Genomic DNA, 13,853 nt, shown 5'->3' on the forward strand with positions numbered 1-13,853 from the left:
TTTTGACCCCATAGCTGGGTTAGCTGTCAGAAGGAATGGGGTTGATTGTCCCTATAGCTAACAATGGAGTTTTAGTAGAAAACAGTGATTTTAAAGTGGGGGACAGGTTAACTGGAAACACTAAATTGCCCATAGGTGTGAATGTGGGAGTGAATGTGATTGTGATTGGATGTCTCTGTCTGTGTTAGCCCTGTGACAGACTGGCGACCTGTCCAGGGTGTACTCTGCCTCTCGCCCTAAGACAGCTGGGATAGGCTCCATCAACCCCTGCAACCCTGAAAAGGAGAAGAGGAAGTGGATGGATGGATGGATGGATGGACAGTGATTTTAAAAAGTATAACATTTAATTTTTTTCAAGATAATGACACAAACATACAACATACAACACAAACAACTGAGAACATTTCCACGTTGCAATAGTAGGCAAGTCAGTGTAAACATGTGATAACAGAAACGAACTCCATTAATATTGAACTGACTCTGAACTGCTCTCCATTTTAAGTCTTATTGCATTCTGGATCATCTGGGTTCAGGGCTGGACTGACACTGGCATATTTTGGTAATGGTGGCCCACTGTGTTTATTAATATGATATGTGAAAGTGCATAACATACTAGAGGATATATGTTCATGTGGTGTGATTTCAAAAATTAAAATAAAACACAGCAGCCTACAAGGAAGAGAGTAACATGTTAAACAACTGATATGCTCTTTCACTGCTCAGGGATTCATCCTGGGAGAGATGGCAACAGTATCACAAAAAGAGCTCCTCATCAAAGTGGCACAGTTTTATTTTTATTCTATTTTTTTGCTACTTTGGGGGAAAATTTTAGACATTACTTATACATTTTCATAAGTTCTGTTAAAACCTGTTGTAATCTTGTGTTGATTTCTTTTAAAAGGCTTAACATCACTAAAGTACTTTTAAGCCACACAACTGTGTTTGTCTGGTTTCTTTGCCATTCATGTACCAGAGCTCTAAGAGTCGTTCTTAATCTTCTGATACTAGCCCAAATTACTCATTACCTTGGTAATTATCCATCAGCACTGTGTATATATCCAAGCATTTCACTACATATCGTACTGTGTATGACTGTGTACGTGACAAATAAAATTTGAATTTGAATTTGAATTTGATTTATATACCTCCACGTAAGTGCTACAAGAGGTAGTAGTAAGCTTTATGATCATCCAGGTGGATGTCAGCAACAACACAAAATAACAGTAAACACAAATCACAAATGTGAAGAATGCCTGTTAAATCCACACCAATGAAAGGTACATCCCTGGAACATCAATGGGGGAAAAGGTACCTTAAGGAGAGAGAGTCTGGCAGACACAACACTTGTATTATAACAGATTTAATGACTAAAATAAAGAAATAGACGTTTTTACACAAATAACACATAACGCTATAGGCTAATATTATTATGCATGTTTTAAGTCTCACTGAAGAAAAAAAAAGTCTTGTGATAATTTCCTATGTGGAGTATTTGCACACTTTGACCCAGATACTATTTATTGAAGATGTGTCTCTAATCATATTTTGTCATTTTTTTATATTTTCTGTTTTAATTCATTATTATTATTATAATTATTATAATTATTATTATTATTGTGTGATCTTTTTATGCAACAACAACACGCCCGATCCATGAAAATGATAAAATACTTTGTGCATGTTCCACAAACTGACCACTGCAAAATGAGCAGACTGTGACGTGACCTGCCCTCTGTGGCAGTGACAGACAATGTACTAGTGATGGGATTTCCGGCTCTTTTTAGAGAACCGGCTCTTTCGGCTCGGCTCACTAAAAAGAGCCGGCTCTTTCGGCTCCGAACCGGCTCTTCAGGTTGTTTTGTTGCTTTAATTAATTTATTATTAACAATAATATAAAATTATGCACAAAAGGAATTACTAATGTAAGTAGTGGTTTTATTTATATATGTTTATATATAAATATATGCGGTGGCATGTACAAACCCCAAAACAGATTTCTAGCGTTAACTGAACTTCCAAAACAGAGCTACCTACAGTAGCGGTTTTTGATACGGGCGACACGGGCGGTTGCCCAGGGCGGCATCGTGGTGGGGGGCGGCATCACAGGCATCGGCAAAAAAAAATAAAAAATAAAAAATTGCTCGTACTCATGCTGCCCCGACATCAGCCAGCGCATATTGGGAATGGCATAAGCACCGATCGGTTTTCTATCGCCCATTTGCTGGGAGTGAGAGCGCCCTCCGTTTGCGAGGTGCGCCTGCTGCTTGCGGCACAGGGAGGAGAGGGCGGGGCGGCGGGGGATTCTCTGACCAGCTGGAGCAGTATCTAATAACCAACTCGCAAAATAAAACAAAATAAAAACAAAACAACAAACACGAAAACACCAGACATCATGATACAGACTTATAATTTGCACCGATGTTTTTTCGAAATTCTATACGCGAAAAGTAAACGCAAGAGCCCTCGGTGCGCCTGCTCGCTGCTGAAGTCAAAGTAAACTTTATTGTCATCTCCGCTACAGTCCAGTAAATAGAGAGACGAGACGATGAGGCTCCAGTTACAGCAGTGCAAGTAAACAAACAATAAATATAAGAAGAGTAAGAAAATAAATATACACTTTAGGACTCGGGGTAAAGGGATCAATAACAATTTACAATTTATAATTTACAGTTTGATGATTTAAAGTCTCACACACAACCCGTCGAAAGGGGGGGGGGGGCGGCTGCTTCCAAATAGAGCACATTTCATTCATAATGATGGAAATCCAAGCCCTTTATGTATTCATGACTTGAATCCTGGGTTGTGTGAAATCCCAGAAATACACCCTAGACAAAGTGAATCTGTGAACGAAGGTGTAGGTCTATTAGGTTATGTTGTGGTGATCCTCGGGTTGGGGGATTTGTGTTCATACTGGAGTCCAAAATTAAAACCAATGGAAGATGGACAAGAAAAGTTCAAAGCCATCAGGTCCTCAGTTTAGAAAAAAGAGAAAAGAAGAGGAGGAGAAACGAGCAAAAGATACAGGTAAGCAGATGTGTCATTGGATAATGGCAGGTCATCCTGAAACAATCAGAATCAGGATCAGAATACTTTATTAATCCCTAAGGAAATAATGTGGATTACAGTTGCTCCAAAAAGAAATGGTAAAAATAGTAACAGTAACAGACTAAACTCCAAACAATACATTATGTTACAGATTTTAATATTAATTAGTCATTGTCAATTGTTGATTTGTCCTGTTCTCATTGTATGACGAATTATGATGGCTGTTTGGTAGCCGTTTGCATACAATGCATACTCTCTCTCTCTTTATATGTGTGTGTGTGTGTGTGTGTGTGTGTGTGTGTGTGTGTGTGTGTGTGTGTGTGTGTGTGTGTGTGTGTGTGTGTGTGTGTGTTTCTATGGCGAAATTCAGTATGGTTACGACAACAGTTTTATGTTAATGTATAATCCTTAATATGTTTTATGTTTTATATGTGTGTGTGTGTGTGTGTGCGTGTGTGTGTGTGTGTGTGTGTGTGTGTGTGTGTGTGTGGGGGGGGGGGGCAGAGGGAGTGTTCGCCCGGGGCGCCAAACAGGCTAGGACCGCCACTGGTTACCTAGATCACTTAAATTACACAGTTGAAAGCATATGTGTATTGTTTGTGCACTCACATATATATATTCAAATAATTTAAAAACAATGTTCATTTACCTGTTATTACCACACACCAAATCCGGTCATTGGTACTTGCTGGCTTGTGTAGCCACTAGGTAACAAAAGCTCAACACTGCGCCCTAGCATCCTGGAGCACTTCTGTTGTGTTTTGTACGTGCTTTGAGTTTTTTTACGTGTTTTGGAGTTTTTACGTGTTTTGGAGTTTTTACATGCTTTGTCTGTAGGGGCCACCGTAAATATACTTTTATTTATTCACGCCACATAAAATATAATAAATAAATCATATAATACAAAAATCAAATATTCACATTTCAACTTTTAACTATTTAAATTTTCAGCTTTTTCCTTTTACAAATTTAAAGTGAAACAACACAAAACACTGCAAACCACAACACAATTAAATATAAACTAAAATATGAAAACAAAAAGAAGATGCATATTCTCTGTCATATGGGCCTGCATGAATAAACTTTCTGAATCCTTTATCATCTGCAACCGAAAATAGTTGTGGATGATTACTATACCTTTCTAATGTGACCTTGTTGTCCCTGGCTGTCTTTCTCTGTCTCTCCCTCCTCTGTTCCTGTGCTACTGAGTGTGTAACTACCTGTTGTGTTCTGTAATGTTTATATCATATTGCACCACTAGAGGGTGGTGTCGCAAAATAAGAGTAAAGCGGAGTCGGTAAAGGTTTAGAGATAGAAAACAGTTAGATGGCTAGCTGATAACTGATGTGTGTCACTGCTACCTCTTCGATGTTAGTCTGTGCTGAATTCATTAAAGAGCACTGTTCTTCATGAGGATTGGTTTATTACCGGCCGCTACTACATTTTGGCGACGAGTAACCCCTGCGTGTTTTTTTTTTTTCTGCTTTGAGTTTTTTTGCTGAGTCATCATGGCTGCAAACGTCCATCCGCCGCCGATGTTTTTGCCTTGCCCTGGAGATCCTGCTTTGCCATTCAACATGTGGCAAAGCAGGATGTTCAACAATTATTTGCTTGTGATCAATGCAACAGGGAATGCTTGGCCTGAAGCACGAAGAAGAGCTACTTTACTTCACTGCTTAGGAACTGAGGGACAAAGGATTTTCTACTCACTGCCAAACACAGGTGACACTTTCGCCTCTGCTGTTACTGCCCTAGAACAATACTTTTCACCCAAGGTAAATGTTGTTGTGGAAAGACATGCTTTCAGACAGCAAACACAAGCTTCACATGAGACTGTTATCCAGTATGTGGCGAGCTTGCGTGACCTTGCTTCTAAATGTGAGTTTGATGACAGGACAGAAGAAATGATCCGTGATCAGCTAGTTGAACATGTGTCTAGCCCCAGCATAAGAGAAAGACTCTTGCTGGAACCTGATTTGACTCTAGATAAAGCTGTTACACTGGCAACACAAATGGAATCTGCAGTTCAACAAGCTAAATCCATAGCTGCAGACAGTAGTACCCCAGTCCAAGCTGTGCAGTCTCACTCGCACTCCATGCAGAGGAAACATAAGTACAATGCTCACCCTGCAAAGCCATCTCATGCAACAAAAACATCTAAGAACTGTTTTAGATGTGGTTCAAACAGTCATTTAGCCAACTTTCGTCAGTGTCCTGCTGCCAAAGCTACTTGTAAACTGTGTCATAAAATTTGACATTTTGCTCGTGTCTGCTGCTCATCCAAGACAAGAGATGTACGGGAAGTCCATTTACCAAAACTCATAGTCCTTTACTTAACAGATCCTTCTCATGCATCAAAAGGATTGCAATGCAGCATAAATGTGAGAACACCTACCTCATCAGCTAAGGACATTGAACTGATTGTGGACACAGGTTCTGCAGTTTCTATCCTGCCTAACCACATCTACGAAGAGCACTTCAGTGGTACGCCACTAAAACCACCTGACCTTCAACTAGTTACATACACGAAGGCAATACTGTTCTACCTCCATGTACTGATCCTACTGCTTCTGTGATGTCTACAAATCCATCACCTGCTTCTTTCATCCCTGCTGCCCCAGATATTGGCTGTGTGCGTGCCTTTGTGCATAAAGTGAAAGTTGACCCAACAGTCAAACCTGTGCGTCAGAAGCTGCGACGTCTCCCGTTTGCTGTGAGGGCTTCAGTTTCAGCAGAACTGGATCGTTTACTCAAAGCTGGTGTCATTGAACGGATTGATGCATCACCATGGGTATCCCCAATTGTTGTGACAGGACGGAAAACTGGTGGAATAAGGCTGTGTGCAGACCTCCGTGAACCAAACAAAGCTGTGATCACTGATTGCTTCCCCTTACCACATGTGGATGAATTGTTTGCCAGCTTACAGGGTGCAAAAGTGTTTTCTACAATTGATCTTGCAAATGCATACTACCAGCTGCCCCTGCATGAAGATAGCAGAGATTTGACAGCATTCATTACACATGATGGACTCTTCAGATTCTGCAGAGTACCTTATGGACTGGCCTCTGCCCCCTCAGCTTTTCAGAAAATGATGGCTGAAATCCTTAAAGACCTCCCAGGTGTCCAAAACTACCTGGATGACCTTACTGTCTACAGTAAAAGTGCAGCTGAGCATGACCAAAACCTTAGCACTGTCCTGCAGAAGCTCAAAGATGCTGGACTTGTGCTTAACGAAAACAAATGCCATTTTAGGAAGACATCGCTACGCTTCCTAGGTCATGTTGTCACTGCTGATGGCATTCTTCCTGATGAGGAGCATATTGATGCTGTTTTGAGAGCCCCTCCCCCATCTGATGCTGTTGCTCTGAGATCCTTCCTGGGCTTGGTGTCATGGTACTCCAAGTTCTTGCCAAACTTTGCAACTGTTGTAGCCCCTATGCGTGCCTGTGCTAACGACAAGAACACCTTCACATGGACTTTAGATGCACAAGCGAGCTTTGAAGAAGTAAAAAACTCCTGGTGAATAGTCCTGCACTGCTACTGTTTGACCCTGCCTTGTGTGTCGTGATCTCTACTGATGCAAGTGACTATGGGCTTGGTGCTGTATTTGCTCAAGTGCAACCTGATGGCACAGAAAAACCTGTGGCGTTTGCTCCCCGCATACTGTCTGCAACACAACAAAAGTACTCAACTATTGAAAAAGAAGCTTATGCTTGTGTGTGGGCTGCAGAGAAATGGAGAACGTATTTGTGGGGCCGACGTTTTACTCTGCGGACAGACCACCAAGCTCTGACAACACTGCTGAGCACCAAAGGGATTAATAGGGCTGGAATGCGCATCGCCCGCTGGTCTGCCCGCCTCCTGTGTTTTGACTATGATGTTATTTACCGCCCAGGTTCTCAGAACTATACAGCTGACTATCTCTCTCGCCTGCCCCTGCCTGTTTCTTCCCATCCTACATCGGATGCAGATCATGAAATGGTAGCCCAAGTTTCTGCTGCCATGTCCTCTCTTCCAGTTGCGGACTTTGACTCTGCCTGTTCAACTTGCCCTGAACTGGTTGCTTTGCGTTCACAAATACAAAGCGGCTGGCCTGCCTCAATCAAAGCACTTGATGTCACGCTTGCACCTTACTACAAAATCCGTAATGAACTTTCAACCCTGAGTGATTATGTTCTCAGAGGCTCAAGGCTCATTGCACCACTTTCAGTGAGACCTAAACTCATTGCGCTGGCACATGAAAGTCACCAAGGGATTGTGCGCACAAAACAAAGACTACGAGATCTCTACTGGTGGCCAAAAATGGACTCACAAGTCCAGTCTGCCATAACCTCATGCCTCCTTTGCCAGTCCAATGACAAAACTGCACATACTAATCCTGCTCCTCTCCAACCCGTCCCACTGCCTGATGGACCGTGGAAAAAACTTGGTCTTGACATTGTTGGGCCTTTTGATACTGCAATACCTGCTTGTAGATACGTCATAACATTGACTGACTACTACTCCAAATGGCCTGAGCTTGCCTTTTCACCTTCTGCTACTACTGATGATGTCATTCAGTTCCTCTCATCTGTCTTTAGTCATCATGGCAACCCAGAGAACATCGTAACTGACAATGGTACACAGTTCACCTCTGCAATGTTCACCTCATTCCTTCAGAATAGAGGCATCTCCCACAGCAGAACATCTGTCTACTACCCAGGTGCAAACGGAGCAATCAAACGGTTTCATCGTGCCCTCCACACCTGTATCCAGACAGCAATCCAGCAGTCAAAACCATGGAAGGCGACTGTGCTGGATTGGCTTCAAGTTTACCGTGCAATGCAGCATGCAACTACTTCCCTCTCTCCCTATGAACTCCTGTATGGCAGGAAGATGCGTACTAAACTGGATGTCCTCCCTTTGCCTCCTGCTGTGTCTCCACTGGATGACGTTGCACGTCACTCAGTTCAGAAATATCAGTTGAAAATGCAACGTTACACTGATTGTAGGCATCACGCACGGAAACCTTCTTTTCTACCAGGAGAGAGTGTGAGGATAAGGAAACCCCACCATGTCCCTAAAGGACATCCCAGATTTACCCCTCCTGTAACAGTAACAAAAGCCAAAGGCTTGAATGCCTTCTTGCTGAGTAATGGAAAGATTTGGAATGCCACTCATCTAGCACGCTGTCGCCCAGTGACTGAAAAGAACGCTGACACTGCTAGGTTGCACCACACCCAGACTGGCTCACCTACTGCCAGAAGACTGCCCCGCGTCAAGTATAAGCCTCGTTGGCACAAAGACTATATTGTACCATAATAGGTTGCTTGAAAAAGGACATTAGAGAAATGTCATTACTTGTTCTATTTTGGGTTTAAGAAGAACTGATTTCCTGCCACCAATGCACTAAGAAAAAATTGTAATGGAAAAACTGGAATAATTTCTTTTTATTTTACAATTTCAGGCTTATTTAGCTTTTCTAGTTGTAGTATTCTGATGTTATAACTATTGCAACATTTAAGTTCACCAGTGTATGTTTGGTTTGCTAAACAGTGAATTACTTTATTTCTGTACTACGCTATTTGGTGAACTCTTTTTATAAAGAGAGAGATGATGTTGTGTTCTGTAATGTTTATATCATATTGCACCACTAGAGGGTGGTGTCGCAAAATAAGAGTAAAGCGGAGTTGGTAAAGGTTTAGAGATAGAATACAGTTTGATGGCTAGCTGATAACTGATGTGTGTCACTGCTACCTCTTCGATGTTAGTCTGTGCTGAATTCATTAAAGAGCACTGTTCTTCATGAGGATTGGTTATTACCGGCCACTACTACACTACCGCCCCTCCCCCCTCTTCCCAGCGCAAAGCACAAGGCTCATGCGGAGTGAAGCGGAAAAAAAGTGGGAGAGAGAGGGCGAGAGAAAGAAAAAAAGAACCCAGGGCTTGTGATAAGAGCCGGCTCGCGTCGTTCACATCAAAGACCCGGCTCTAAGAGCCATTTCGTTCGTGACCGACACATCACTACAATGTACCAGCCAACCCCTCAGTCGCTCAGGCACATCTGTACAGCAGCTGTTTTTTACCGGCAGAATCACAAGGAGGACAAAATGTTCCGTTTATGTGACTATAGACATAAGACGTATAAACACAACGGGATTATATATAAACTAGTTGTATCTTGACCAAGTACGGCTGTGCACACATTAAGTCATAATACGTTCACTACGTGTTGAGTAGTCACTCCTGACGTAGTCCTGTAGGTTTCGCAGAACTTTCCCGGTAGAGGGTTTGAAACCGAAAGCACTCGTTTGCGCCATTTTCTTTACATCCTTTGCTTGGTGCTATATCGGCGGGTCAGTGACGAGGTGAGTTCTTTGATTCATAAAATTCCCCAAAGTTAAAATGCACATCTTTGGAGGTTTAATAACGTCTGTGCGCTGCGATACAAAAGGAAACAGGAGGAGCTAGAAAGGATGACGGAGACTTGAACTTGACTTTCTTGTTGTTTACTTTCGCTCTGTCTGTGTGCAGCTTTACATCGGATGTGAACGAACGCAGACATTGAGAGCATATAGTGACCGATGTATGATCCAGATCCAGATGTGGTTCATTAGCAGGTTTTAGAAGTTGTATTAGCACTGCTATTAATTCACTGACGTGGTGACGCTGATTTACTTCCTCGTTGTCTGCGATCCCACTAAACACAGCGACGAAAAATGAAACTACTGCACGACTAGCTTCAGTGTTTTAAACTAGTCCTTCAGGTTTATTTACATTCATTTGAGCCCATGTTCAGGGAGGGGAAGTCACCTGATGCAACTGGTTGGCGGGAGGAAGAGAGGACCGAGGAGACACTGGAAGAGAGCCAGAGGGTTTGGGGATAGCATATAGCATACATATAAAAATGTGATCACACTGTTGAGTACAACTTTGGTTCCTCGTAGACTTTTTCAAAACATCCTTTGAATAAAAGCAGAAAGTAAAAACCATATTTAAAAACAACAACATAATAAATAAATGTTTTATTCCATGCACACATCAGATTTGCAAAGGATTTTCTTGGTGGACTTATTGTAGTAGTCTCTGTTGTGTTCACAGAACCTTAAAAATACAGAAGATTTACACCAGAAAAGTTACACTCACATGTTTTTTCTTTATAATATTTAAAAGTTCAATATTCTAAGCTAAGCAACCATTAACCGAGGAGTTAACTGCACAACACTTTTAAGTATTCCTATTATTTTTATGATAATGGGGGCAGTGACACTTAAATGCCTTATTGTTGTTTTATAGATCATCTTGAACAAACTGAATGTGGTGTAATATACTTTAAAATAGACAGATAGTTACAGACATGAATTTTCTGATCAACTAAGCCCATAAAGGAATGAAAGAAGTATTTATTTAAAAGAAACAGAGCTCATTTTCTCTCTCTCTCGTTTGTTCAGTGAGCAGACATGCTGGTCCCAGAGCTGCTCTTAGAAAAACTGCAAGACCTGACTAATGATGAGTATAAACATTTTAAGTGGTACCTCGCCATGAAGATCGTGGACAGCTGCAAACCAATTCCAAAGAGCAAACTCGAGGGCCAAGACCGTATGGACACTGTGAGTTGTATGATAGACAGCTACGGTGAAGCGACGGCTGTGAAAGTCTCTGTCGCGATCCTGAGGAAAATGAATGTCAACAACATCGCAGACGACTTAGAGGGCAAGTTTGAAGGTGCGGTGAATGCAGAGTTTCTTAAACTCACCTGTAACTGACAATCTGTTTGTGGTCTGCCTCTGTGCAGACATTACCACTGATTCTCTGCTTCTTTGTCCTTTCAGCTGTAGAGGGCAGAGCAGCTGCATCCTCTGGATCCTCTACTTTAAATCCTACCGCTGGAGCCACGATGTCGGCTCAGCAGGGAGGAGTGGTTTTTGCCCCCACGGTCACCGGTAGCAGCACCGCACCTATGAATATAAACTTCTACCAAAAATAATCTCAATGGAGATTAAAGCGGAGGGCACAATATAGTTTGTAATTATTTCTTTCCTTTACATGAAATGAAATGAATGTTAACTGGTGATTCTGAATAAGGCCGAGTTATGAGCTGTGTCAGCCCTGTGATAGATGGGGATCTTCTCACGCAGTCCATCTGCTGGATGTTTTCATGTAGCTTACACGGTGCAATCACATGTTCCTTTCAACACAGAAATGCCCGGCATATCTAAGGTCTTCTAATGATGCCAGTAATTGTTACAGCTACATATGATGCCATGTAAAGAATATACTCCAGAACCACGAATGTACTCTGTTTACAATTTGCAGTCATTAAAGTCTGATTTTAAAAAAGTAAATCCCGGGAGGGAGTAACAAAGAGAGACACTTACACGTACGGGCATATTCATGTTTTTTTTGCTACCAACAGGCTACTTTTACAGCAGACATATTGCTTGACATAATTGTTCAGGCAACAGTAACAACTAATTACCGATGGTAATACAGTCGACCCCTGTCAGGTATTCGTGAACACTCTTACAGTTGTAGAAGTGTTCACGCGTAGCTGTAAGCCAAATATTTTAAGGGCAATATTGTAAGATGACTTTGAAATCATATAAAGTGTTTTAGATTAAGATATATTTGGTGTTTGAACTATTAAAATAGGCAGTTATAAGCGTTTTTAGAGGGGTTCTCAAGTATTTGCGGCAGTTGTGGTCCCAAATCACCACGACTACCGGGAGTCGACTGTATAACAAACACACAGGGTCATTTAGGGTTCTTTATCCTCCTTTATCATGAAACAGCATGAGTTATATCCCAGAACCCTGAAAATAAAGCCTGAATGATATTGAGCCACTATTCATTTTAATCTTTATTCCTGTGATTTATCTGTTGTAACACGTACAAATGTCCACCTGTGCTTTGCTGTTTCAACAAACTCTGAAATGTTCAGATTAAATCAGGCCTGTTAAGCTGTGTATGTAAACGTGTCAGGAGTTACTCGTACTTTCATCTGAGGTCAGCAGGTGAAGCTGTGTTTTTGATGTTTCTGTGTCATCCACTTCTTGATATTGTACTCATAAACATACATAGTGGTTACATCTTCCAACAAACTGATGCACTCACATGAACTTACAATCAATCTATTAAAAATACATAAGTTTGTGCGCCGGTTTGTGGAAGCCGGCATGTTTCCTTTGTATATGGTGGCCGAGACGGACATCTTCCTTCTGACTAGTCGGATTTCATCTGTAGCTGAAGACCGGATACATATGTTGCACCCCAAAGGTGGAGAAGAAGAGAAGTTGTGCCATTTAAATTCATGTCTGTGCCATTGGACTCAAGATATGAAGGATCATACCTTTGTTTTATTGTAAGACGAGAAGTTCCCCAAGGAAATAAAAAGCGACGACACCACCGGCGTCATAATAAAATATCATCCTCTTCCTCCTCACCTCAAACCTTGGTTGCCATGGGTTACAGTGTAAATGTAATGTTTTTAATTACTCTCAGCTGACTAAGACATGTTTGTCCTATATAATCACTGAGGCTACGATTAGGTACTTGAATTGAAACTAAATCTGTTGACCACAATCCCTAATCTGACATCAATAGAATCAATAGAAAATTCCATGCATCATTCTTGTGGGAAGTTTCACTCTGTGGTCAGCACATGTGCTTTATCGTAAATTTGTGTATTTTCATAAGTGTGATTGTTACAGAAATAGGAATATCAAATATTACCCTTACTTCTAGATAGATAGAACTTTATTAATCCCTCGGGTGGGTTCCTCTGGGAAATTCGATTTCCAAAAAAGCACAGCACCGACAGAAGTTACAGAGTTACAGAATATTACACACACATATATATAAATACAGAGACAATATAAATAAAATATACGAAGGGGATAAATAGAATAAATAGGAATAAAAAATTTTAAAAAAAGAGGAATTAAGACTGTGATAATAATCAAGTCTCTATCGAGCATCTCTATAAATTTGCTGATCTCTCCTGTTCATATATCACCATCCAGGAAATGGTTTTCTTTCTCTTTGGCCTCCACACACTTCATCAAGCTGTCTGACTGCAGCAAACCTCTCACCATAGACTGCTGGCTGGTGTGTGTGTGCACATGTTGCTGTGTGCAGAGCAGCACTTGGACAAGACATAAACAGTAGATCAAGAAAAACTGGTGTAAATGGCTGTAAAAAAAAATGTATTTTTTTTTTAAAATTAAAGTTGGTCAAATTATTTTAAAAGATAATCAAATTACAATGTAAAAAGAATTGAATAATATGCAATCAGTTATCTATATTACTGAACCATTATACCTGCTCAGGCCCAAGCACCAGAATGACACGAATAGCAAAGAGCCAATGAGCACCGAGCTGCTAAAGAGCCAGATGTGTACCTCAGGAGTTGGTGTAGACCAGGGGTGGGGAACTCAAGGCCCAGTGTCCTGCAGGTTTTAGATATCACTCTGGGTTAACACATCTGAATCAAATGATTAGTTCATTACCAGGCCTCTGGAGAACTTCAAGATATATTGAGGCCATATTAGCCATTTAAATCAGCTGTTTGGATCAAGGACACATCTAAAACCTGCAGCACACCGGCTCTCAAGGCCTGGAGTCCCCCCACCAGGGGGGAGTCTACACCAGGGGTGTAGACTCCAGCCAAACAACAGCAACAACTAAAAGCAGGAGTCACATACAAGTTCAGCTATAATGGTGATAATACATCAGTTGTTTAGTCAGTTGTTGTAGATTTACTGTTGTGTGAAAAAGAAATTACACCCGCATTCATTTTCACAATTTTAAATATCAGGATATATTAAAAA

This window comes from Rhamphochromis sp. 'chilingali' (genome assembly GCF_963969265.1).
Source record: "Rhamphochromis sp. 'chilingali' genome assembly, chromosome: 4".
NCBI classification, from domain to species: Eukaryota; Metazoa; Chordata; class Actinopteri; order Cichliformes; family Cichlidae; genus Rhamphochromis; species Rhamphochromis sp. 'chilingali'.